The sequence below is a fragment of the Pleurodeles waltl genome, chromosome 2_2 (assembly GCF_031143425.1).
Source record: "Pleurodeles waltl isolate 20211129_DDA chromosome 2_2, aPleWal1.hap1.20221129, whole genome shotgun sequence".
In the NCBI taxonomy this organism is placed as follows: domain Eukaryota; kingdom Metazoa; phylum Chordata; class Amphibia; order Caudata; family Salamandridae; genus Pleurodeles; species Pleurodeles waltl.
In genome coordinates, this window is record NC_090439.1 from 561,434,007 (window position 1) to 561,461,655 (window position 27,649).

At 45.1% G+C, this 27,649-nt stretch overlaps 1 long non-coding RNA gene across 1 annotated transcript; it reads left to right on the forward strand.

The window, feature by feature from the left end:
- The first annotated feature begins 793 nt into the window (after positions 1 to 793).
- Positions 794 to 27,204, forward strand: LOC138282464 (uncharacterized). Its single transcript, XR_011200956.1, has 3 exons — positions 794 to 904; positions 25,358 to 25,632; positions 26,174 to 27,204. It is a non-coding gene; the product is annotated as an uncharacterized lncRNA (long non-coding RNA).
- Positions 27,205 to 27,649: the final 445 nt, after the last annotated feature.

Here is a 27,649-nt window from a genome sequence, read left to right on the forward strand (position 1 = left end):
ACTTCGTGTCCGGTTATATGAACACAGATTAGCTATTCGAACTAGAAAGATTAATGCACCTATGGTGGAACATTTTATTAGCAGTGAACATTCAGAAATGGACTTTAAGTGGTTCATTCTAGAGAAAATATTTCCTAGGCAACGAGGTGGTAACTGTGAGCTACTGAGGAAAAAACGGGAGTGGTGGTACATCACCAGATTAGACACCATTGAATATGGTTTAAATTGTAAGGAGGAAGGGTTTTGACCGGGGATGTTGTTTAGGATAGATCTGATCTTAACGCCCCTTCTTTACACTCCGGGAGATTGCTGTTTAGCATATTGTCAGGGGTATTCTGCATAGAGAATGGGTTTGGCATTTAGAATTTTAAATTGAATTTTAGATGGAATCTAACCCAGTTTATAGTAATCTCCTTTAGGGTTTGGGCATGCTGTACAGTTCTAGTATTTGGTTCGCTCATTTTGATAGGGGCTGGTTTTGGTAGATGATAGTGTTTTTTGTGTTATTGTATTCCATAAAACTTTGTGGGTATAAGACCTTAATGTGCTTTATCCTATTTTATTTAAATAATTGGGGTTTTCCCGTAAGCCTGCTCTATCTCAGAGAAATGCGAGATTCCAAGATGGCGCCTGTCTGGTGACAAGAGTGATAGTCGAGTAGCTCGCTCTGTGGCTGCAAACGCGAAATTTCAAGATGGTGCCCGCATTTTGCCATGAGCTACAGTTCAGTGGTTCGCTTCTCTGAGGCAGGAAGTGAACCAGTTAGAACAGGAAGTGATTTTACTTCCTTGTTCACGTTTTGATGGAGTGAGTCCCATATAAATAGAGTGAAGGCAGGCTAGTCGGGTTCTTTTGCCGACAGTCCTTAAAGTGGATGATTAAATACAATAACGCCACCTGAGCGGTAAGTTTAGGGAGCTACTTAAATTATAGGGGGCCATTTGTCCCGTTTTAGCTTAGTAATAGGGTGGCTCCTTAGAATCATGTAATATGTTAGTTTTCTATGTGAAAGATGAGACAGGAGGGAATAGGGGGATAAATGGTGACTTCACTATTCTAAAGTATGTTTTGGTGAGGCAGGAGGGGTGTTATTGACTGATTGCCCTATATACTTTTTAGAGTATTAGGTAATTTTGTAATTGTAATTATAAACGTGTGACTTCTTTGTAGAATTGAGGCTCGAACCAGCTGAATAAGATTTGGCTATGAATTAATTTATTTGAATATATTTGAATTCCATGGTAAGCCCAAGAAATATGAAAAGCGCATGTTATGAAACTGAATACATTTGGGATTGCATGAGATATATACAAACTCGGTTGCTTTCCTGTTTCTTTTGTAACACTTTTTGCAGTAAGCTACAAGAGGCCTTTTCTGCAACTGTCCAGATGATTAGTTCTGGACCTCCCCTGGATGCTGCTGTTTCCCTGCTGGAGAGGTTCTTGAACCACAAGTGCTGTACACAAGGTCCTGGTGGTATGGCCTGTTCCATACATAGCTCCCTTCTCCTTCTTCCGCTACCCAATCCCCTAAAGTCTTTCATTTTCTGCTGTACCACAATATGATCCCTGGTACATTTCCTCTACACCTTGTGCATCATGCTCCCCTATGCCTCTCCTTGTAGCCCAGTTAGTCATATCCTGCTCACATTTCTTAAAGTAAGCCATGAGTTTTTATCCAAGGTATATGTATTTGCTTCACTAGGTACCCTGTTTCCCCCTTTTCTTACAGGCTGGTTCACTTCTGCAACTTGGTGGGATGCTCTTGCAGAATCTCTCAAGCTCTCCAAATCTCACAAGGCCTGGCAGCCATAACTGGGTGTGGTCTATAACTACTGCGCCAATCCATTGAAACACCACTTGACCCAAACAGATTTCATGGGGAAGCACCTTTTAGTTCCTGTCTAGCTTATCTGTGCTGAACTCCTGGCATCAGCGTTTGATGCCCTTCTCCTCTGGTGATCCTACTGCTTGTTGTTCTTCTATTTTTGCTCAACCCTGACCCTGCACAAGAAAAGAGAACCTTAAGAATAAGGTACAATGTTCACTCAAGGCATCAATCTGTGACCTACAGTCAGTGCACTGAACCATTCAAGGACTTTGTTTAAGTTATATTAAACATTATGCAAGACTCTTCAAGAGGCTCGTAATAGCTAGCAGAGGACAATTACAAAGTGACCATTTCGGTGAGCCTTGGAACATTGCTTTGTCTCTCTAAACTAACACATTAGAAAGAGCCACCAAGGACTTCATAATACCAAGCTTTTAGGAAACAATAAGGGAACCATATGTATGTACCAGGGTGTTTTTTTGATGTAATCCTATGCACACAGAAGTATTGTAGAAAAAGACAAAGCTGAGACTTGAGTTCGGAATGTTCTGATATTATTTTTGATTACATAATCAAGGTACTCCTGGTGGATATCCTGACTCTCTTTGTCAACCAAGCAAAATGCAATACCACAACAGATCCATAGCTCCTCACTTTGGAATACAAGGATGTAGATCCCCTTAAGAAAGACGTATGCCTCAAAACTACAATAATCGCATAATGCCACACTATGTATAAATTACATTTTTCAAGTCAATGGCAGAAGCTTGTGTTGAAGGAATGGGAGAAGACTGGAATATGATTGATAAGAGATCGCATCAATGAAACTACAAAGGAAGTGCAATACGATAAATATAATTATGATAATGTTCACCTCTGAATGTTTGCCTAATGTGAAAATGTCAGGGTAACACAGTTGTGCCAAAAGGCTGGAAACATGGAAATGAAGATTTAACAGGTCAATCTTACCCTGCAAATTAAGAGAAAGGAAACCTAAGCTATGAGAAAAGTGTTAGAGAAACATGAATCTTTGATTCAAAGATATTGAACTTGGGACATCTCATGCCAATGATGTGATGGGTCTAGCGATGTTAAAAAAACGTTGAATTCCTACATTGTTTGTATTTATTCCTCCCAACACTTAATAAATTGAGGACGTATCATGTTCCTTAAAACACTGGAGTCACTGTGGAAAATACAGTGGCATTTAGACATACTAAAGAAATATCGCAAGTTAAGTACTTTCTAGTTACAGATAGCGAAAACCCTAGGTGGCACATTTAGCAATATATCATGCAGTGCAGAAGGTTACCTTGCTGCGCTGTGCTGAGTGAAAGTAAAAGGGCAGGAATGCACAGTATTTAACATAATATGGCATATTCCTCTCCTTTACTTGTGCTGATGCCCTTTTGGCTGCCTTGAGCCAATGCAGGCACACTTGCGCCATGGTGTAAGGGTGCCTGAATTGCAGACAGGTCTGTTTATGTGCAGGTAGCTGTGGCGTTAGAGTGGCGCAACGTGAAGAAGTATGTTTATTTCTCATCATTTTTTGCTCTGTGTGCTGCATTCTGCAGCATACATAGAAGTAGCAAAACACCATTAATGATTGTTTTTATGCGGGAAGTTGTCCCTTCCTGCGCAAAAACAATCCCTCCTAAACGCAGGTATCCTTGCACCATGGTGCAAGGGTGCCTGTGGTGGCTCTAGACAGCCAATTAAATACCGGCTCAGAGGAAAACACAGGGGACAACTGAATTCTGATAAATATGGTACATCTCTGCGTTTTGGAAATGGCGCAGCTCGGTGCAGCAAAATTGCTTGCGGCAACGTGATTCACATTTTCCTCGTAAATGAGGTCCTTAGTAGTTGTGCCACCCTTGCTACCCTTTGCCAAGCACAAGGGCATATTTGATTAATATTCTCTGGCATGCAGTAACGCAGTCACAACTGAGCATATCAGTCAAAAATGTCTCTTAGGGCCTGAAGAAGAACACACGCAAGGTCCAGAGAAAGCAGCAAAGTGTAAAATTTTGACACTGACTCTGCCAGGAAAGTAGTTATGAGACATTGGAAAAAAGTATACAAGAAGATGTACAAAGAATGTAAGTATTTTGCAATAGAAACATCAGAGCAAAAGAGATGTATTTTTTGAAAGAATGAATTTGTGGTGGAAGTGGCCCTGGGGTTATGGATAACATTCATAGATTGGTAACTTGCTAACGTGCGGTCCCAAGCCTGAGTACAATCGATTAACAATCCATTTGAAATCTTTACTGTGGAGGATGGCACCAGGGCATACAGATCCAGCGGGGCTCAGAGTCACAATCTTGGAATATGTCTACATTGTTGGAGACAGGCAGGGAAGTCCATGTGGTACCTGGAGATATTGACACCATTACTTCCTACTGGAAGAATTACTGTGGTACCAACAAGTTACTACCCTCTATAATCTTGAGGGTGAAAACAGCACCTGTGCCAAATTGTTCAAGCATTTTTAGAGTCGAGCATGCAAGCTCTCTGTCCCCTGTTGTAATCTGTCTGTGGGCTTTTAACCACATCCATGTCACACTAGTCAGTTTGGTTGATTTGTGGGCTTGCCCTTTAAAATTCCCTTGATTTCTATGTGAAAGGCATGCACACGTAATGCCTTTTCTGGTGTTTAGCCCTCCTCGAGAGCGCCAGTAACCTACTGAAAACACACGAGGCTCTGCGTTTTTCTGAACGGCTTCTGGACTACTTTTTCTTTTTATTTCCTACGCAGCGCAATCTCACTGGCTAGTAGTCAATAATAATTGCACTTTTGTCAATACGTTAGTCTGCGAGCAAACTTCTGTTTCCTTTGGAGGGGCCCGCGGGAAGCAAGAGCAACGCTCTAGTCTTCCCGCGGGTCAATTCGGGAAAGGAAGTGACGGCGAGGGACAGGGATTGGGAATGGTAAGTGGGGGCGGGTCTAGGGGGAGGAAATAAAAGGGGTTGGGGGTGGAGGGACCGGCCTCTTTTCCGCGCTTACATTGCGCGTTTTAATTTGGAGTGGCCGGTCCCTGGGGATCCTTCATAGTGGGAGTTTGTGGTGCAGGTAGGCTGGGGTTTAGGGCAGGGAAGCGGTATATGGGAGTTTTGGTGTCCTTTGGTTTTAATACTAGGGGGCCGGGGCAAGCTTGCAGCCCGCGCGGCACCCTTTCACAATTACTGGGGGTGGCCATGCGCTCCTTTCGAGCGCCGCCCCCCACCCCCCCATTTCAGGAACAAGACGCGCGTTTGCTGGCCAGCAGGCCTGCATTCGCAGCTCCACCACCGCAGTAGCAAGTGGCTGTTTTGAGCCACTGCGCCCCCTGGGGGCCCCGACAGCAGGCCCCCTCCCCCTTTTTTCTGGGGGCCCAACATTTTCAATTTATTCAGCGGCGGTCCAGATTGCCTGGCTCTGACCGCGTGGGGGCTCTCAAAAATTATCAGTAAGTAGACAAGGGTAAGTTTAAATTAGAGCATTATGTTTTCAGGCACAGGCTGGTTAACTATAATTAATAGGTGGGGGGAGATCACACATTAAGGCGTGGGGCCCTCGCCACAGGCTTTCAGGGCCCAATTAAGCGAGTTAGGGCCAATACAGGCGCCCCCCCCAAAAAAAAAAAAAAAAAAAAAATATATATATATATATATATATATATATATATATATATTATGAAAAGTAATAGATACAATTTTATACAGGGAGGCTATTGCGCAGGGAAAAATTAACGCGCTCACAGGCCCCCTCCCCTTTGTCCAGGCCCCACGTCAAGACCCTGGGAGGCGGCAGGTTACGCAAAGGCCACGTATCCCTTATCAACACTCCCTCGGTGGGCCGCAGCAAGGGGGCACAGGCAGGCAAGTGTAGGAGGGACCCCCGCCCCGGACATGTCCGTGCCATGCAGCCGGCAGCCGGAGAGGCCAGCAGACAGTACAGGCAACGTAGGAACCATGCCCCAAGACAGAGGAAGGGGCAGATGGGTACGGGTCCCGAGCGGAAGGGGACAGGAAGTCGGGGAGGATAGTGTTTTAGGTAGCAAGATGGGAGCCAGTGGCGCATACGGCCATGTGGCGCGCGGAAGGTCAATGCCAACGCAAGAGGTTGGTAGAAAGAAGGCGATATCAACGGGGCGCAATACGGCCCCGGCACGTTGGTCAGAAGCGCTAGAGGGGTCTTCGGCGGCCTTCTCTACTTCGCAGGATCGGGGACAACACAGAATGGCGGACGCCATGTGGGGCAAGATGACATGTCTAATAAATGCATGAGGATGAGTGGGAGTGTTTGACAAACGGATGTGTGCGAATAGGAAGTGCTAAAACTGGACTATGAATAGGTTTCTGGAAGAATGGGAAAAGGGGGAGATCTGGGAAACAGAGGTACACAGCATAAGGGGGAGGGGAAGAGGACGCAGGAGCGGCGCAACCCCTCTCTCCGTTTCTATTTTTAGGAGCGGGACAACAGCATGGGTCCACAGGAAAGAAGGCAGGACCAATCACGGGGCCGAGGGGCCCGGAAAGTTTTCGCGGCTTTCGACCACACGTGGAAGAGGTAAAGGGCAATGGTGGTAGGTTTGGGGGACGGCGAAAAGGGGATGTCATTTCAACTTACAAGTCCGTTGGGGTGGGGGAAGTTTCGACAGTTGACACACTGCTGCGAGCCAGAGCTACAACTGAGGGCGAGGGCGGGGACAAGATAGCAGGAGAGAAGTCAGGCACAGGAGAGTAGGAAGGGGGAGGACACAAGAAGAGGCTACCCTATATGGGTCTGGCTATGCCATTGTGCTCACACGTAGCGGAAAAAGCGAAGGCAAGAATATGGAGACCTGATTATGTAGACGTTTTAAAACTCTTTCATAAGGACATACAAGCCAAAGGAGGGTCTAAGGAAGAAGAGTAGGAGTTGGCCCGTAGGCCGAGGGTGCCAATTAATATGGACGTCAGCGTTTTTAATTTTGCAAGCATTTATTGTGAGAAATACCCTGACATAGGCTATAGCGCTATTTAAATACATGGACATCATTAAGCCATGGGGGGGATGTAGACCCAGAATTATGGATGCAGGGGATGACATCATCACAATCCGCAGTAGCGACACATACGGCCAGTGGGTTACCGGTGGTATATAAGCCTTTTCAGGCACGTCCAGCCCCGGGGGGGGGGGAGACAAAGAACAACATTTAACACGACAGGAGCGTGCGGGATTTTCACCAAAGGTTTCTGATCCAGACATCCTTGTAAAAAGGAAACAGGACTGCTCCAAGTGCGGGGGCCGTCATCAGGTTACTCAATGTTTCTCACCTCCAGTCCCTCCGTACAATGGAGGGTGGCAAAAGGCGGAGGGACACAGGGCGCTATCTGCTCCAAAAGGGGGCCTACGCCAGTTAGGTTAGTCTTTATCTTACCAGGGCTGCGTATATACACGGATAGGGCAGCTGCTTTGAGTTAGCAGAAGGGATTCAAGAAGGTTTGAGGGTCAGTGACCACGGCTCACAGGTGAGACACTGGGCAGACAACGTGCGGTCTGCAAGGGAATTACCACAGGTGGTAAGGAAAAGCTGGACAAGGAACGGTCATTGGGCAGAATTGCGGGCCCATTTTTTATGGGCGGCCAAGTCAGATTTTGATGATTTCCCCGCTGGGAGTCGTGCCGAAGAAGGCCCCGGGTGAAATCAGGTTGATACATCACCTCTCATGGCCGGAGGGCACATCTGTTAACGATTTCATGGCAGCAGAAGACACCAGACTGGTGTATGCATATGTGGATGATGCCGTAAAATTGGTCAGGGCGTGCGGCCATGGGGCAGAACTGGAAAAATGCAATATACAATCAGCTTTCAGGTTATTGCCGATACACACAAGGGATTTTTGAATTGCTGGGGAATGCAGCTTGAAGGGGCAATCTATGTGGACAGGGTCCTGCCCAGGGGTCGCGCGATTTCATGCGCGTTGTTCGAAGCTTTTAGCACCTTCATGCAGTGGGTCTTTGTCAAGAGTAGTGGGCATTATGCGGTGACCCATTATTTGGATGACTTCTTTTGTAGGAAGGAAGGGTTCGCGGGGAGTGCCGGACGGCTCTGGAAGGTTTTCAGGATATGGCACAGCAGATGGGAGTGCCGTTGGCACCCAGAAAGACCAAAGGCCCCTCATAGTTTCTTACCTTTCTGGGTAGGGATTTAAGACTCCAGTATAATGACGGACAGATTACCGGCACAGACAGTAACGGAGATGCTGTTTTTCTTGGACACGGTGATAGGAAGCACGGAAAATCGATTCGAGACAGCCCAGAAGCGGTTGGGGTACCTTAACCTTGCTTGTAGGACAGTTAAAGGGGGGAGGATGTTTTTGCAGGTGATTAGGGTCGTGCATGTCAGGCGCAGTTTTACCACACCAAAGAATAAGAGGGTCAAGGGGACTCGGAAGATGTTAAGGTGGGAAATATTTCTGAAACAATTAATTGGGGTACCCAGGTGGTTCTGGGAAGCAGAGACAGTATGGCAGGTGCAGATATTTTCAGATGCGGCAGGAGCGCATGGTTTTAGAGATTTTCGGGGATGGCAGATGGTGCTCGGAGGTGAGGCCAGCATTTTGGTGACAACTTAGTAGGAGCATTGCTTTTCTGGAAATTATTTTCCTTGCTGGTGGCCATGGCAGTATGGGGGCGCGAGTTAACAAATAGGGCAGTTTTCTTCAGAACCAACAACATGGCTGTCGTGGATTGAGGAATGGACAGGAAGCGAGGGATGTGAAGGTTTTTGCGCTGGTTGCGCCGATTCATGTTGCAGGGCTTATCTCGGAATTGTGATCTTTAAAGCTGTCCATATACCAGGAGTTGTCAACGAGATTGCGGTTTCCCTGTCCCTTTCACAGGGGCAGCGTTTCAGCAACCTGGCGTCAGGAACGGAGCGGACCAAGACAGCGGTCCCGGCAGACAATTGGGAATGGGGGGTATGATGATCACGGGTGGGTGGTGATGTTTTTAGCGGACTCCAATCGGCGAAGTTACCGGCTGGCCTGGTTGGGGTTTTTTCAGTTTTTGAGCGGTTACAGGAAAGTTTGGGGGCAGAGTCACAAACAGTTAGAGCATCAGGAGTTTTGAGTTCTTGTACGGTGCATGTTTCAGAGAGGGTATCAGCGGCCACTATTTGGGGGTAAACTGGCAGGTGGACCTTTTTATGGCAATTGTTTTTGATCACGACCCAGCAAGAAAGGATCTGTGGGAAGAATGTTAAAAGGTTGGGGCAGAATTAGAGCGGTGGGGGGTAGAACGGCCAGGGAACCCAATTTTTGAGTCGTTACTAGATTTGTTACACGAATTGCCGGTATGTTGCGCAGATGAATACGAGCTAGCAATTTTTCCGCTTAGGCAGGGTGGATGTTTTTTGGAGCTTTCAGTCAATCCTCACGGTTGTCAAACAAGGAAGCCGGGGTTTTTGTGCACAGATCAAGGTCCAAGCTCACTAGTTTTCAGCTCTTACGAGTGTTGAGGATGGCGTTGGGTCGTGTGGGCCGCCGGGCCATGGTTTTTTCGGCACACCTTAGTTTAGGTTTGGGGCAGCTACGGCCGCAGCGCATTTGGGTTGGGACTGGGCAAAAGGTCAAGGCGAGAGTCCTCTAGCGATCAAGGTGTTGTGAACTTTAAGTTAAGACCCTGAAAGGTGGGGCGATACAGTTGGAGGGGGCTTTAGAAGGGGGGGGGTTTGTTCTGTTAAAAAAAAAAAAAAAAACACAGGTTACAGTTATTTTTCCATTGCAGGAGATGCGTTTGGTCCATCACAGAGCAAGATGGTTACATGGCTGGTCGGCCATTCATTTGTCCACTGGGCAGCGAAGTTCGTGGAGAAAACAGATATATGGTCGGGGCCTGGGACTATCCAGCAGGCGGCACGAGGTGCTATGGTGGGGAAAGAGCAGAAGGCGGTGGGGTAACCTGCTTCCTTTCATCACTGCTAATTTATGGAATTGGGGATGTGGCGGAATTGTTAATCATACATTTGGGAGAGGATGGCCTTGTGAAATTGTCAGAACTCACGTTACTGCAACACGTGCAGAGGGATTTGGAGATTCTCAAGCAAAAAATGGCATGGTACATACTTGGGTGGACAGAATTTGTTCCGCGTAGAGGGTGGAGAGGGGCAGTTAAGTATGGAGCCATGGAGCGGGCTCGAAGGAGTAAAGGTTTTGCTGGGCGCAAGGGCAAAAAATTAATGAAACACGAGAACATTACAGAGCAGGAGGTGGCACTGTTCAGAAACGATGGTGTTCACCTGTACACAATGGGAAACCCATAATATCTGACAAATCTGAGACTGCTGGCGGAAGATTTGTGGGGAGAAACTTGGTGGATTACAAACAAGAAATGAGAAGTACTGGGTCGCAGTAGCGTGGCCTTTGGGGGGGTGGGGCAGCAAAACGCCAAATGGGTTTGTGCTGGTTGGCAGTAGATGGGGGAGGGTGGTGAGTCAGATGCGGGCTTGGCCACCCTTCTAGGGAATAAACAAGCAGGTGAAGGCTCTGAGTGGGGGTACGCACGAACCAAATGGGGCATGAAAGGAAAAGGGGAGTGCGTAGGGGAATGGAAACGAGATAAGGGTTTGAAGAAGAAGGATGAGCGAGGAGATGTTAATAGGAGGGCGTTATTAAAGTTACGGTTACCTTTGAAAGTTAATGGTTATGTTATTTATGCAATCCTGTCCTAATAAATGACCTTTTACACTAAAACAGCTGTCACTGAATTATTTCCCGATGGAGGGGCCCGCGGGAAGCAAGAGCAACGCTCTAGTCTTCCCGCGGGTCAATTCGGGAAAGGAAGTGACGGCGAGGGACAGGGATTGGGAATGGTAAGTGGGGGCGGGTCTAGGGGGAGGAAATAAAAGGGGTTGGGGGTGGAGGGACCGGCCTCTTTTCCGCGCTTACATCGCGCGTTTTAATTTGGCCTCCCACCCACCCGGCAATTGGAAGAGCGATTGGAGGGACGGAAGTTAGAGTCGAATAGCAAGGAGGGGAGGGAAATTGTCAGTTAGGGCAGGTTGCAGGGGTGAGCGAGCAGTAGATGGGGGAGGGTGGTGAGTCAGATGCGGGCTTGGCCACCCTTCTAGGGAATAAACAAGCAGGTGAAGGCTCTGAGTGGGGGTACGCACGAACCAAATGGGGCATGAAAGGAAAAGGGGAGTGCGTAGGGGAATGGAAACGAGATAAGGGTTTGAAGAAGAAGGATGAGCGAGGAGATGTTAATAGGAGGGCGTTATTAAAGTTACGGTTACCTTTGAAAGTTAATGGTTATGTTATTTATGCAATCCTGTCCTAATAAATGACCTTTTACACTAAAACAGCTGTCACTGAATTATTTCCCGATTCTGTGTCTACTTCACGGACACGGCAGACCTCGTCGGCTCACTTATGTAAAACTGTTTTCCTTTTTCTTTTCAGTTTATGTAGCAAGGAAAGTCTGGTTAGGAGTTTACAGCGCTAATAGCTCTAACTCAAACTCGAGCAAATGCTAGATCCATTACATTGGAAATGCTTGTCTTTGTTTTGGGAGGAGATTGACGTACATGTTGATCAAGATAATGGCACGTCTGTACTTCGTTGACATGAAAAGCTCTCAAATAAATAATCTCCAAATAATGTGGTTCATATGCCCTGTCTTCGGCATGAGGATTATCTTTGACTTTACTTTACCTTCGTCATAAGGCCCAATGTGCCTGGAAGGAGATATAATGGTGCTACGTACAACAAACTGAACAAATATGTGAATGCCTGCTTAACAGCAGCAGCACTTGCGCGCTTATGTTGTTTTTCAGCAGCTAGTACTTCATAATTAATACGGAAGACACATTTTTTCACATCACAACTCTTAGAAGCTTCGTGCACGGGAACCTGATGTTCCAGTAGCATCCAGTGCTCTCAGTGTTCATTTTTAAAACATATTTATTATTACCTACTTTATCTTTTGAATAATTCATATGAGACGGTGAAATTTACATTTGACCCAAAATGCAAAATTGTCAAAGGTTGAGGCTCTAATTATCTCCTCCCGATTTGTTTCTACTAACTTTCAAAAGTTCATGTGATAACTTACTGATAGAATACTTACTAAAAGTAAATATTATTTTTAGAAACACAAAACGCTCTTATGCAAGTATGACAAAAAAAACATACAGTAGATTCCTTGTCGCCGAATAAATCTGAAATGCACTGTAGTATTTAAGACGAATCCAAGGGCTTAGGGAATAAACATATACATTTACAGAAATAAATACTGTCAACTTTTTAACATCTTATGCATTTCTAGGAGGTCAGGCTGAATCATGAGATACTATTGGAATTCCATACAAAGATATTAAAGTACTAATAATAATACAATAATGAAGGTTTTGAGGCTGTCCAAAGTAAACCCTGTGTGTCATTCGGTTTCCTATTGCAGGAACTTTAGAGGAGTTTTATTATCTGGGGATGCTGATTTAAGGCTTGAGATTTTTACACACATAAATTGCCAGGGTAAATTGATTAGGAAGGATGCTTCTATGCATGACTATTTTTAATTTGACTCAAATGTTCAATATGCCAATCCCTCAAAAACACATGGCTATGCTGGAAAATTCTCTGATTGAAGTTGCCATTTATAGATATCATCTGTCAGGATATTCTTTGCTGCTTTAAACTCACAGGAAACCAATTCCTCCAATCTTTGCAAACATCTCAGTTAGGTTTGCGAGATCGTTCCTCACAATCAAGATACCAGCTCTTCTTATTTGCCCAGGTGTATCTTTGTAGTGAACTGAACTTTGTTTAATAAGATTTAGGTTGAACTGTAGCACCCTGAAGGCTGTATCGATTCATTCATGGTGTATATGTGTAAGCAGATCCCCCGTCACAATCTGATAAGAATTATTTCATCATTGATTAACACGTGTCTGGTAATAACTGATTAATCGAGACGACTTGTGCAGTGTTGCATCTTTCTTGTCCTTAAATAGATACAAACTCAACGCTTCTCTGGCTGCGTGTTAGACAATAACCACAGACCACACTGCCTTGTCTGACTTCTGTGGTAAGTGTAAAATATGGGCACAAATTGTAATTGCATCCATGTTGCACTTAGCGCACATCACAGGATTCACACAAAGGTCCTTATTTATACTTTTTTAGCGCCGCATGTGCGCCGATTTTTGACCCAAAAGCGGCGCAAACTTACAAATACAATTGTATTTTGTACGTTTGCGCCGAATTTGAGTCAAAAAGAGGCTCAAATGCAGCGCTAAAAAGTATAAATATGGGCAAGTGTGCTCACTCATGTTTGCAATGTGAAAAATTCCACAATAGTCTGTATATGAGATGAAAGAGTGGCTGCAAAGGGTATTTTGTACCTTATTCCCCAAGGTGTGCTGCAAAACTTAAAAATAGTGGAAAATTCAACCTTAATTCTGTCCATAAATATTATTTCACAGGGCAGCTTCTGTGCCTGATTCTAGAGAGAAACGAGGAATTAGATCAGATGAATTTCAACAATCCCTACCTTCTTTTCTATCCTAAAATGAGATCACCTTTTTTCTATCCTGCATACAGACAGCAGTCGAAGATGTATTGTTTACAAAACAACATATAGAGGCAGAATTACTTTATGTAAGATAGCCATCTTGACTTGCTATGGTGCTCTATAAGTAGCAGATCTTTAAGTATTAGTCTATTCAGGGTGGTACATGAATGTGTCCTGATAGAAATCAATAGCAAGAGAAGCGATAGCTGTATTCTATCTGATATGTCAAGCTCTTCCTAACAGGTAAACTGCGGGGAGGTCTTAAGAAGATACAAATGTCACCCACCAGATTTGTTGTCCTTGGTTTGTATGGTGCCGCGGTTAGTTTATCCCCAGATTCCTGCACCGTAACAGGCAACAACAAAACAATTAAATTAACATAGTATCATCATTTGACGCAAATACTTCTTACCCAATTGGTTTGCAAAATTAAATATGTATGACAATGAATGTGCAAATGACCTTGATTTTAGTCTGATAAGGTCTTTCCAAACGGATGTGTTATCGAAAACCACTCTTAAAAATGCCCTAAACTTTTCTATATGATAACCTTCTATTGAACAATTTCTAGATTTAACACATTTTGAACCAGTAACAATTCCAAATTATTACTAAATATCCCTATTACCCTTGTCAGTCACAAAAGCCATCAAGTGAATTTTGTAGCTGTCCTGGCCAATAAGACTGTGTAAAGAAGGGATGGTATTAACGATTACCAACACACAGCACGCTTTTGTACCCTGCTGTTTGAAAAAGTTAGATATCATTGATATATAAAATAAATAAAATCGGGGAAAACACGCATTCATGCCTGTCTTTCGTGGCCAATGTAAGTGTCACTGCAGTCGCCATTTGCGCTAAAACGACCTCATCATTTAAAATACTGTGCAAATGATGCAGAAAACGTACAATGCCTGGGCCAATACCCATAGTGGCAAGGATGGACCCTACATTTTTACAACAGTGTACCTGTCAATCAAAGGATGTAAATTGAACACACACTCCTCCTATCGGTCTATTTCCCTCCTTAATATGGAGGTCAAAATACTCGCCAAAACCCTGGCAAACCGACTGGTGCAATACATTCCTGATCTGGTTCTTCTGGATCAGGCGAGCTTCATGGCAAGTAGAGCCACTCATCATAACACCCGTCGCTCCTCTAACACCCAAGCCCTATCAGATTGTCTGAGGCGACTGGCTGCCATCATACTAGCCGAAATTAACAAGTCGTTTGCCTCCTATATACTGGCCTCTCCTATATACTAGCAGCTCCTATATACTGGCCTGACAGCTGTGGTTAGTGGCTGGTCATGTTTCAGACCCCTTTACGATTCAAAGAGGTATGCGTCAGGGATGCCCTCTCTCCCTATTATTATTTGCCTTGATAATGGGGCCCCTGGTAGGCTGGGTCTGCATGGATGCACAGATACGAGGCTTTGAGTCCAGAATGCTCCGATAGCCCCATCCTGTATGCAGATGATCTTTCATTTTTTCCTTACCGACCCTGAAGAGACGGGGTCATGACTTCTTCGGATGTTGTGCATCTTTGGCAAACCAGCAGGGCTAAACATGAACACTTTCAAATCGGTGGTATTTCCTGTGAATGGATAGTGTCCAATGCTTGGGGTTCCCGCCATTAGAATAGATACAAATGGCTTCAAATACTTGGGGATATTCATTATGCCTGATGCAAACCTTTCTAACTCCCGCAACTTGGAACCTGCCTTGGTGCTCCTAAAGAAGGGGCTATGGACATGGTTGTTCTTACCACTATCACTCATCAGCCGTTCACCGATTTTTAAAATGGTGTCCTTACCCAGACTCCTCTACCAACTGCAAAACACTGTTACTCTATTTCTAAAACATGGTTCCACCAAATTGTGGAGGGCTGGCCACCACGTATAGCCTTGTCTAAACGTTTCAATCAATGGTCAACGGTGGTATCACTGCTGCTGAAATTACTTCTTACTACTTAGCCTCCCATTTGACCGTAGTTAACAAATGATGTGTGACCACCAGCATGACCCCACAGAGCAGCAGAGAAGTGGGCAATGGGTGCCCTTTGCTGGACTATCTCTATAGGGGAGGTTGGCTTAATCTTCTTCCTCCAGCTATGGAGGTGGTCTTAACTGCATGGAGGTCTACCTTACATCGAATGGGGTGGTGGGGAAAGCTTATGACCCAAACACTGCTATGCCATGGCACCCTGTTAAAACAAGTGACACATTTAGAAGGCTTTAGGACATGGGATACAATAGGTGTATTCACATTAGGGAATGTGATGTCTGACATGATTCTGAAATCCTTTTGTGATTTTCAACAAGAATATAGTCTTCGCCATAGTCAATTTCATTGTTATTTACAATTATGTCATGCCCTCGCCCCCTTTATCAGCGACCTCGATTCCCTCCCAACATATATTACACTGAGTGTAAGCTACTTACTGAAGACTTAGGAGACCATATATTTAATGAAGTTATACCCCACCCCCATCATCTATAGTTCCCACACATTGCCGGCCCTGCGATTGGCCTGGGAGAACGACCTAGATAACCTTGATAATGACGACTGGACCTATGCTTTCATCCTGGGAGGCGGCTGTTTCGAAATGATTATGGCTGATTCAACTAAAGTACCTCCATGGGGTCTACTACACTAGGCAATGCTTGTGCAGTTCTCCATAATGTTTAAGATGTCACACGGTGGAAGGCTCCTTTTTATGTACTGTATGGGGATGTGCTGTTCTGCATTAATTCTGGGAGGGGGTGGTCTCCAGTCTGGGCTGAGTGCTCTCTTGGGTGTCTCCTGCTACTTTTAAATCAGCCCTTCTGCACCTTACAGATGAAATTGGAGGCAACAGATACAAACAAACACTCTTAATTTTAGGATTGACGTTGGCAAGGAGAGACATCCCTAGGAACTGGAAGGCAGAAACTTCCCCATCATTGGCAGCATGGAAGAGAGGGCTAAACCACTGTATGGGTGTTGGAAAATGGGTTATTGGTAGGGCAGGTAGGTACCTACACCTAGCAACAAGCCACTAACCTCCACCTAGGTACAGTTAGGTCTCAGTAAATTAATCCCAGCTCAACCCTTGGTAGCTTGGCAACGAGCGTCAAGGCTTAACTTAGGAGACAAAGTGTAAAGCATTCAAATATCACAAAACAGTAATTAAATAAAACACAGGAAACAGTTTAAAAATCCAAAACCAATTTATAAAAATAGTTTATATTTTTATCTTTAAAATGTCACAAAAACGATTAAAATCGGTTCAGGGGAACCGGAGATATGAATTTTTAAAGAATTATTACTTTTCTAGCGCTTAGAAACAAAAAGCGCCAATCGGGTCATCTGGTTGCACCTCGACCAGGGCAAAGTCAAACTTTCAGGCCGACCGCGATGGAGCCCTGCTCGGCTACAGGTCGCGGGAGGCCTCGGTTAAAAAGTTACCTTCTGACTTAGTCTTTATTTTGAAGTTTTTCTTCACCGGGACGAACCTGCCAGTTGAATCCGACCTCCTGGAGCCCTTGTCCGGATACGCGATGTGGGTTTCCTCGGTGGAGACTTTTACCTTCGGACTTAGTCGTTTTTTCGAGATGAAAATCCTTCGACCGGGGTAAACCTGGATCTTGATCCGACGTCCATGGAGCCCTTTTCGGATACGATGGCTGGGAGGTCCCGGTCAACTTTTTACGTTCGGACTTAGTCTCTTTTTTGGATGTTTTTCTTTACCGGGACGAACCACGAAGTCAGGCCGGGTCGCGGTGGAGGCAAGCCGGCTAGAATTTCCGCGGCGGGTCAGTCCCTCTCTGGAGCTTTTTTACAAAATTTGTCAAATCTTCTCCCAACTTCTGGGGCTTCACCCAGATGTTCTTTTAAGGTTCTTTTGGGGTCCACAGCTCACCCCAAGGGTCCAGAAGTTCTGTGATGGTCCTTGGGGGGGTGCGGACTTCAACTCCCAGAATGCACCTGGCGCAAACTCCTTTTTGGCCACTGGACAGTGGTCAGCTGGTCGCTTTCTTCAGGAGTTGGTGCAGGGGACTCTGGTTTAGCAATTTTTCACCTGTAGCAAACAGGGAGTCCCTCCTTGAACCAGTTGAAGCCAGGCAAAGTCCTTCTTGTGGTGAAGCCCAAGTGTGCAGCTGGTGCAGTCCTTCTGAGTGCAGGGTCCAGGTGCAGGCCAGGGGTCCAGCAGGGCAGTCCCTCTTCTTCTTTAGTTCCTTTCTTGTTGAATTCTGGAGGGGATCTGAGGTGTGGGGGCAGGTCTGCCAGTTTTATTCTTGCTCCTGGGTGAAAAGCAGGGGGGCCCTGGTTCTCCAATCAGGTACAGGGTCGTCCCCCTGTGATGACCACTTCCTGGGAAGTGTGGCAAAAATCCATCCCAAAAGGCAACAGTCTCTAAAAATCCAACATGGCTGAATCTGATTTTTGGAGGTTACATCTGGCTGAGCCCACCCACTGGTGTGGCTAAAAATCATAAACACACCCCTCTCCTGCCCTCTCCTAATCTAATCAAGGGGGCACCTAGCTGTCTGGGGTTGCAGGATGTGGGGGTGTTGCTGGGTGCTCCAGATGTCCTTCTCTGCCTTTGAAGACCAGTTTGGCAGCCCTCCCCCTTCCTGCCTCACCATCTGCTGAGGGGAGATTCTCTCCCCCAAGCACATTCCTTTGTGTGAAGCCAGGCCACTTCACACCTCATCAAAGTAGCCTGGCAGAAGCTGCTGCAGGCTGGCCAATCAGAGCACAGCAGCAAAAACAATGCAGAGCTGAAATTGGCAACTTTTTAGGTAAAGTCTAAACTTTTTACCTGAACAAGTTATATTAAATCCAACAACTGGAAGTTGTGGGATTCATTACAACAATTAATTTGATACCAAATTCTTGGTATGTAACATTTAAGGAGACTTTAAAATTTAAAATAAAGTCTGCCCATTCTAGCCTATGAAGGCCATTTACTTCAATGAGGGAAAAACGAATTTGGCTGTTTTTACCTCACCAGGGCTTATAAATCTATTTTTATAAAGTCCCTGCTTATAGTTACATGGCACCCAGCCCTAGGGGCACATAGGGCACAGCTTAGGGGTGACATATATAAAAATAAGGTCGTTTAAGACTTTGGAAGTACCTTTAATTCCAAAGTCGAATTTGCATATAACTTTAATTTAAAGGCAGCCAGCAAGGCAGGCCTGCCTTTAAAAATGACACTGGGCACCTCAGCAGTGCACCTAGGTGTGCACCACCTATACTGTGGTCCCTAAACCTACATGCCCTACCATATACTAGGGACTTATAGGTAGGTTGACTTAGCCAATTATAATTAGCCTAATTTGCATATCCATTTTACACAGAGCACAGGCCATGGGACTGGTTAACAGTACCCAGGGCACCATCAGAGTCAGGAAAACACCAGCATAAAGTGGAAAATGGGGGCAAAAAGTTAGGGGGCCTCTGCAATCAGCCCTGTTTTCCCACAATGGGATCAGACAGTATATCAAGCCAGAGGTTCCCCCAAAAATGTAATAAAATGTGGCAGTGCTAGGCAGACTATTGTGAAATCATAATCCACAATATTAGATCACTTAACAACGTGCTGGAGGCTGAGCTCACAGCATATGTACATGAGGGCATAAATTGAGATGTATATGTATATTCTGCTGTCTAATGTGAATGTTCATGTACTTGACCTACGGGTGGGGAGGGGTGGGATGGAACTTCTGTGCAGTTTTGTGGTTGTGTACAGATATAATAGTGCAAATAATTATTCCTTCTGTATCATTGTCAGCCATGCTGGCCTATATGCTGCAAAAAAACATAATAACATCTGTCATGAAAAGAAATGTACATTCAGACATTGCTCTAAAGTACTCAGGCTAGACCTCACACCATATTACAGGTCCAAAAAGACACCCTCATCATCTGCCAAACTCAGGATCTGTTTGTATAATGACCCTCCATGCTATTTCTAGTATAGAATCTACCAGGGAGTTAGGTCAATAGCATTGTGGATCTTCCCCGTTGCCCGGGAATACATGATCTTGAATTCAATAGGAGCATTAAGTACATTGGTCGAAATTAGGGCCCAGAGAGCTACATTCATTTTAAAGAGGTGCATATGAACTCCATTTAGGTTAGGTGCTTTGTAGCAGGGCTACTAATAATTGTGCATCATTCGTGAAGGTAGCCAAAGGTCATACTAGTATTAGGCTTTTAGACCCCAAGTGGTTAAAAGTGGGCAAATAAACTTCATCATATTTAGATGAGAAGTGCTTGATCCTTACATTTAATAAAATCTGGAATTAGTGAGTTTCCGAAATGAGCTGGAATTCTTTAGAGAAGTAAGTATAAGAACATCGTCCCAGCCCTTGTATTTTGGTTCACGTTCTCTGGCTCTAACATATTTCGTTATATTTAAGGCTGCATTCTGCAACTTCCACGCTGTCTCGTGGGGTCCTGCTAAGACCATTTCTCAACTTCCTGTTGGCTTTGGAGAAAGCACTATAAAACCACTTAATCGTTGGAATGGTATGTTCTGCTGTGAATACAGTATTATTTGAGGTACTATTACAATTAAAAGAATCAAGAACTCAAACATCCATCTCCTGAGTTGTATTGGGACAATTATAAAAGTCGTAAGATTATTAAATATGTGATTCCTTACTATATCGATCTAATTTGCTCAGTTCCATTTTAGCCTACAACACCGATCTATAACTTCAATATCCTCATACATTTTGTCAGATTGATGTAATAGATGCCTGGAAAACCTTAAGGATAATAACAACAGATTGTGATTACTAAAATGGGATTGTTTCACAAGGGAACCGACACAATTATATGATAAGTAAATTGTGAGAAATATAGTAATTAAAAAAGGAGCCACCCTGCCAACAAAAGCAGGATTCCAAGCAGTAATATGACTGGTCATCCCATGGACATCCAAAAGATTCCTCTCCAAGATAAATTCAGAGAGGAAAAGTCCCTGTTTGTAACAGTTATCCTTTAGAACTGGAAAACCCTTAATAGGGTACTATGGTGTCAATAGGTCACCAGACATCAACTTCAAACCAATCTTGCCATTGAAAGCATCACAATAATAGTTCAATAGATTACATAGTTCTCTATTTTGTTCTTTTAAAAATTATAGTAAAAATTAAAAACAGTGATATTGAGACATTGCCCTTTTTTAAAGTTATCGCACTAATAGTACTAGTCAATTAGTAGACAGCCTATGTTACAATTAAGTGAAGTTATGACCCAAATAGTCAAACTCTCTTTTTTCTTCCCAGACATAGAAGCAACTGCAGGAGTAACAAGGAAATACATACATCTAAGTGATGTGGAGTGATGGACCAAGTCACTTAAAACAGAATACTTTAAAACAGTTTGATAAAATCTAAACACAGCAAAATCCATTGACAACAAATTTATTAAAAATGGTAATGGACATCCAACATCTTAGTGTAGTCAGTGGGTTCACCTTACAGTTGTCTTAACTATTTTGTTTTTTGTTGATTCAATTCAAAATTGGGTGCCAAATCAAGGATTTGTCCTGGTAAAAGATTGTAGTTTCCAATTTAATCTTTTACATTTTAAGTCTCAGCATTTCAGGTTTCAGGTGAAGCTCCTCTGAATCACTTCCATTGGTCCTCAGGGGCAAGAAATAGGGATCAGGGCTCGCTCCAGCAGAGGCCACCAGCAAGGTTCAGTCCAGGTTCAGTTGTTACTGATCAACTGCGCTCACCAGGAAAATGACATCTTGCAGCTTGTTGTCAGTGCTTAATTTGATCCAGTGGTAGCAGTTGGAGCCTACAAGCAACAGTCCCAAAATGCCATGTGTCAGGGCATTTTGTAAGATGATGAACGTCTTTGGCCAAACTAAACTTGAGCCTTGAGGGCTGGAGTGTGTGTGTGGGAGTGTCATTGACAAATCATTAGTTTCCTACAAAATCTAACACTAAACTCCAGTTCGAAGCTGGCCCTAGACCCATAGTCCAGTGAAACAAGGAGGGTCACTCATTGCCCAGACAAATGAAAGACAGTCCTTTTTGATCCTTTAAGAAGAGAGCAAATATTTGTATATGTGCACCAGACAGATATCTCAGGCTGGGTTTAACACTGTTATGCCTACAGGAGGCACACAACCCCAATCTTGAATATTCTGGTGAGATATGAGGAGTCATTCCTGCCTAGTCAGGTCAACCTACTCTGTAGGGCCTGGGAGGAAATTCATACCTAATTCAGGCCAAGTACAGGCTAAGAGTTGCTGGAGAGGTTATGAAAATTAGGACCTGGGAATTCCAGGCTGGGTTAAAGGTAACTTTGTAAAAGTTACTGTTGCTTAATATTTATTACAAATCTGAATTCACTATAGAATTGCAGTTTTAATAGCTAAAAAACATAGATTGTCTCTATTTTTCTACCTGGTTCCATTTTCAAGATACAGCATGGTGGAACATGGATTATTGGGAAGGGCAGGTAAGTACCTACACTTAGCAGTAGGCCGCTAACCCTCACTAGGTTCAGTTAGGTCTCAATAAATTAACTCCAGCTCAACCCTTGGAAGCTTGACAACGAACAACAAGGCTTGACTTAGGAGACAAAGGGCCTCATTAAGAGGCTGGCAGTTTTAAGGCCACCATAGACAGGGTGGTCTCACTGCCCCATTGTGAGCCGGCACGGACCAACCGGCGACACCGCCAGGCTGCAGCCAGCCTGCAGCATGGTGGCTTCGGATGTTGAAATTCGGCAGGGCAGCGCTGCATGCAGAGCTGCCCTGGGGATTACGAGTCCCCATCTGCAAGCCTTACTATGGTGCTAAACACTGCCAAGGAAAGGCTTGTGGAATGGGGGCGTCAGGGGGCTCCTGCACTTGGAATGGGCAGTTCAGGGGCACCCATGCACAACCCAATTGCGCATCTCAGTGCTTGAATTACGGGCAGTGAAATGAGCGATGGGAGCAGGCGTCAATGTTGTGGTGAGTGTTCCACTGGGCCAGCGGCCGGAATACACTGTTTTCGCCCGCTGGCCCAGTGGAACACTCCTAATATGGCAGGCAAAAGATCTCCACTACAGTGGTTTCGACGGTCCTGTTAAATGACCGCCGAAGTCATAATGAAGCCCAAAGTGTGTAAAGCATTCAAGTATCACAAAATAGTAATAAAACAAAACACAGGAAGAAGTTTAAAAATCGAAAACCGATTTATAGAAATAGGAACTATTTTTATCTTTAATTTAACACCAGAATGAATAAAATTGAATAAGGGGAACTTGAGACATGAATTTTTAAAGAATTTATGTTTTTTAGCACTTAGAAACTAAAAGCGCCACTCAGGATATCTGGTCGCACCCCAACCGGGGCAAAGTTAGAGTTTAAGGCGGACTGCGATAGAGCCCTGCTCGGCTACAGCGAGCGGGAGGCCTTGGCCAAAAGTTTACCTTTGGACTTAGTCTTTTTCTTGAAGATTTTCTTTAGCGGGACACAGTCACCAATCTGGTCCGATCTCCCTGGAGCCTTCTACTGATACGCATTGCCGAAGACCTCCATGAAGAATTCTACCTTTAAAATTAGATGATTTTTCAGGACAGAAATCTTCGTCCAGGCCAAAGCTGAATCTTGATCCAACGTCCCTGGAGCCCTCCTTAGATACTCTGTGCGGGAAGTCCCTGTCAACTTTTTACATTTGGACTTTGTCACTATTTTGGAGCTTTTTCTCTCTGACGTCGGACGACCCTCCACAGACAGACGATTTTGAGTAGTCATTGTTGGATTGAATTTCCAGGAGCCCCTGGTGAAATAATGCTTTTCAGCGGCATGAACCTGCAAGTGAGGCCAAGTCACGGTTGACGTAAGCTGGCTTGACTCACAACAGCGGGTCGGTCTCTTTATGGAGCTTTTTATCAAATGTTCTCCAATCTTCTCCAAACTTCTGGATCTTCTTTGAAAAGGTCTTTGAAGGTCCTATGGGAGTCCACAGCTCACCCCATGGTTCCAGAAGCTCTGAGTTGCTTCTTGAGGGCTAGGACTCAAACTCCTGGAATGGAACCTGGCTCAAACTCTAAAACGACCAATGGACAGTGGTCAGCTGGTCAGTTCCTTCATGATTTGATGTAGGGGACTCTGGTTAGCTTTCTTCACCTGTAGCAAGCAGGGAGTCCCTTCCTGAACTAGTTGAAGCCAGAAAAAGTCCTTCTAGTGGTGAAGCCCAAGTGTACTGCTGGTTTAGTCCTTCAGAGTGCAATGCCCAGGTGCAGGTCAGGGGTCCAGCAGGGCAGTCCTTTTTCTTCTGTTGTTGTTCCTTGTAGGGATCTGAAGAGTGGGTGCAGGTCTGCCATATCTATCCTTGCTCCTGGGATGAAAACTAGGGGAACTGTCCAATAACAGGCAGGCCACATCCCCCTTAAATGACCACTTCCTGGGAAGTGTGGCAAAATTCAATCCCAGGGAGCAACATTCTTTAAAAATCCAACATGGCGGAAACTGAATTTTGGAGGTTAGGTCTGGCTGAGCCCACCCACTGGTGTGGCTACAAATCCTTAACACACCCCTCTCCTAATCTAATCAAGAGGGCACCTGGTTGTCTGGGGTTGCAGGAAATGGGGGAGTTCCCGAGCTGCTCCAAATGTCCTTCCCAACATTGAAGAGCAGTTTGGCTGCTCTCCCCCATCCTGTTTCACAATCTGCTGAGGCAGATCTCTTCCCCCAGGCACTTCCTTTGTGTTCAGCCCAGGCCACTTCACACCTCATCAAGTCAGCCTGGCCAGGCTACCAGTGGCTGGCCAATTAGAGAAAGGCACTACAGAGCTGAAGTTGGCAACTTTTAGGTAGTTTAATACTCTTTCTCTGAATTAGATATATTAAATCCAGCAATGGCAAGTTACCTCAGGGGTATCTTATAAGTAAAAATAAGCTAGTTTAAGACTTTGGAAGTACTTTTAATTCCAAAGTCGAATTTGCATATAACTTTAGTTTAAAAGCAGCCAGCAAGGCAAGCATGCCTTTAAAATTACACTTGTTACCTCAGTGGTGCACCCATGGGTGCACTACCTATGCTAGGGTCCCCAAACCTACATGCCCTACCATATACTAGGGACTTATATGTAGGTTGATACTGCCAATTATATTTTGCTTAATTTGCATATCCGCTTAACACAGAACACTGGCCCTGGGACTGGCAAGCAGTACCCAGGGCACATCCAAGAGTCAGTAACCACCAGTATCTGTCCAAAATGTTTAGGGGTGACCAAGGCAAAAAGGAGGACTTTCCTACACTTCATTATTATTTTAATCTGTCCTCTGGTTATTGACAAAGGGAAGCTATGCCTGACATATTGAAAATAGCTTTTGAGCCTTGTCACTGTAGAGACATGGCAATATCAATTTTCTTCATGCTCCACTTTTAAATACCATGCATTCTGCCTTGTGGGTTACATGGCCTACATAGGGTTGACTCACCAATATTTAAAAAAATGCCTTTAGCTGTAAAAAAGGAATCTTTTGACAGCACTGCAGGTTTTATACTTCCGCAGTCAGTCTACACAGGGTGAGACTGAAGCAATGTTAGCACTGCCACTATAATCAGTGGCGCAATAGATCTACCGTCCACAAGCTGCATCTACCTTCCAGGCCCTAGGAGCACTTTCCATGCCATATACTAGGGCAGGGCTCTGCAACAGGAGGTACAAGTAGCTCGCCGGTTGCCACTGAGTAGCTCACAGATGATAAATGCATATCAACAGGCTTGAGAATAAACAGCTACCCATTTATTAAGGCAGCTGTGTAAAACAGGTTTCTGTAAGGGCTTGATAGCTGACAATGCAGGATGAAGCAGTAAATCCTCATTTACATTTTTTCTCCTATCATTCTTGCCTCTCATTTGTTATTTTTCTGTTTTCTTTGCTTTCAAGTTTCATTACTTTTTCAATTTATTTTATCCCCTTATTTATCACCTCTTTCTTTCTTTTTCTTTCTATGTTTGAACACTACAGCCCTCATTACGACTTTGGCGGTCTTTTCGGAAGACTGCCATGGTGGTGGCCTTCAAAAGACTGCCAGTGTTGGCGGTCTCATGATCGCTGTATTACGAGTCACAGACAGAAGTCCGTCCAAAACCAGTTCATGGCATCACAACACCACATTGCCATCAACAAGACTGGCGGTGGGCCCCCAGCTCCTACCCCAGAGTTCACATCGTGAGAGCAGAAGGTCTTGGACATACTTCTTCCAGAGGGCCTGACTGGAATAATCGGAGGACTGGAGTCCGGTAAGTCACTAACACTCCCCTGACACCAACGACTTCTGTACAGCATGCATTCCCACCACCCTATCACTCCCTAATGCAACCCACCTTACACTTCATCACCCCATCCAATCACCCAATGCCCCTCCCCTAAATGCCACACTACCCCACTGTGACCATCCACACATACTCCACCCCGACGGAACAGATGGCACTCACAATGACAAGCACTACAACTCCCACAATGTATGACTCCCCACCCATGAAAAGCTCCCACTCTCACTTCACAGTGGAACACCTGCAACTAAAACCATCACAACAGCTACAATACTTGGATGCTCTGACTACGTACCACTACATGACAATGACAGTTATGCTATCCACAATCCACAACCTTCCATGGAGCATGGTACCAATTCCACAATCCATCACCCACTATCCATGTTTGCAGTGCTACATCTGTCATTGCGATCAGGGGGAAGCAAGTCAAGCCACTGTATGCATCATAGAATGATACAAACAAGTACCTCCTCCACAATATAACTCTCCTCCTCTCCATTCACAGGTACCCCTGCCACTGCCACCCTGCAGAGGATGCCAGAGACAGAGAGCTGTCCCCAGGATGAAGGCCCCAGTGAGGACTACAGCTCTGGATGCCTTGACATTGATGACTAACCTGGCCCATCTAGGACATCTGGTCAGTCCACCACCACCAGCCGCATCTTGCCCACATCTGTGCCCCCCACCCCTGTGGTTATAACAACACAGGCATCCCCTTGGCCCCAAACCTTTGTCCCAAGGACTGTTCAAACAGCAGTGTGCCCCACAGTACAGGGACCTGAGTCTACCCCTTACACCCAAGATGATGATGGACCTGGTGTAGCTGGGAGTTGGTACACTGTGCCAGGGGCACAGGCACAAGGGACCAGGGCCAGTGGGAGGGCACCTGCGGGCCAAAGGATGAGACCATCAAGAGAAAGGATTGACCAGGAGGCCATCTCCCAAGTCCTGGGATCATACCAGCAATCCCAAGGCAAGATGCGCCAGATACTACCCACCTTGCAGGAGAACCAGAGGCTGCAGAGGGAATACCACCAGGAGATCATGCAGCAGTGGCAAGCTGTCAATGCCACCATGGCCACCATTGCAGGCATGCTAAAGGAACTCACATCCATCCAGTGTGCGTCCTCCTCCAACCAACAGGCCCCTTACACTAGCCACATACCATCTGTGCCATGCACTTCCGCCTCAGTAAGTTGGATGGAGGCCCTGTCAGAGGACCCACAGGCCACAAGCACCCTTCCCTCTGTAGCTGACAAACTCCTCTGCAAACAAGGTCATCCATTCAGACATCCGGCAGGAGCTGATGCCAAAACCAAGACTAGTGCCAGGAAGTGAGACTCTCCTGAATAGTCTCCTTTTGTGTGCCACTCACACACCCGTGGATTGGACACTGGTATCTCTCCATATTCCCATGGTCCTTGGATACTGGACCTGTACTACCAACGGCTGGGCCAACTGCTCTGATTTCAACCACCATGACCCCACTCATTACCCATTGCACTTGTAAATAACAATAAACATTGAGCACAGCTACTGCTCACCTTTCTTTATTGTAACATATGAATTAACTGTTGTACAATATGTCAGCCTACTTAAATTGTTGACGAGCAAAGGTATGTAAGGTGGACAGAAGGGGGAGGCACGTGCAGCACGTTTTTCAGTAGATCAGACTCATCCTCAAATCCTATGTCAAGGGAGCCACCAATCAAGGCAGGAACCAGAGTAGGACCACCCATATTACCTGCAAATACACCAAGACATGGACAACCATCATAATAGGAGTCACTGTTGCTTAGCCAACACACATGCAGTACATTGTCGTCCTCCCTAGAGCGAGCCTCCACGTGGCATGTGAACACAATTGAGCATACCAGATCCAAATTGTCAAAACATCCATCCCCAGTGGTCCATCCCTCACAGTACCCAACTAAAGCTGTTGAGTTCCACTGTCAATTACATATCATATCCGTCCATAATG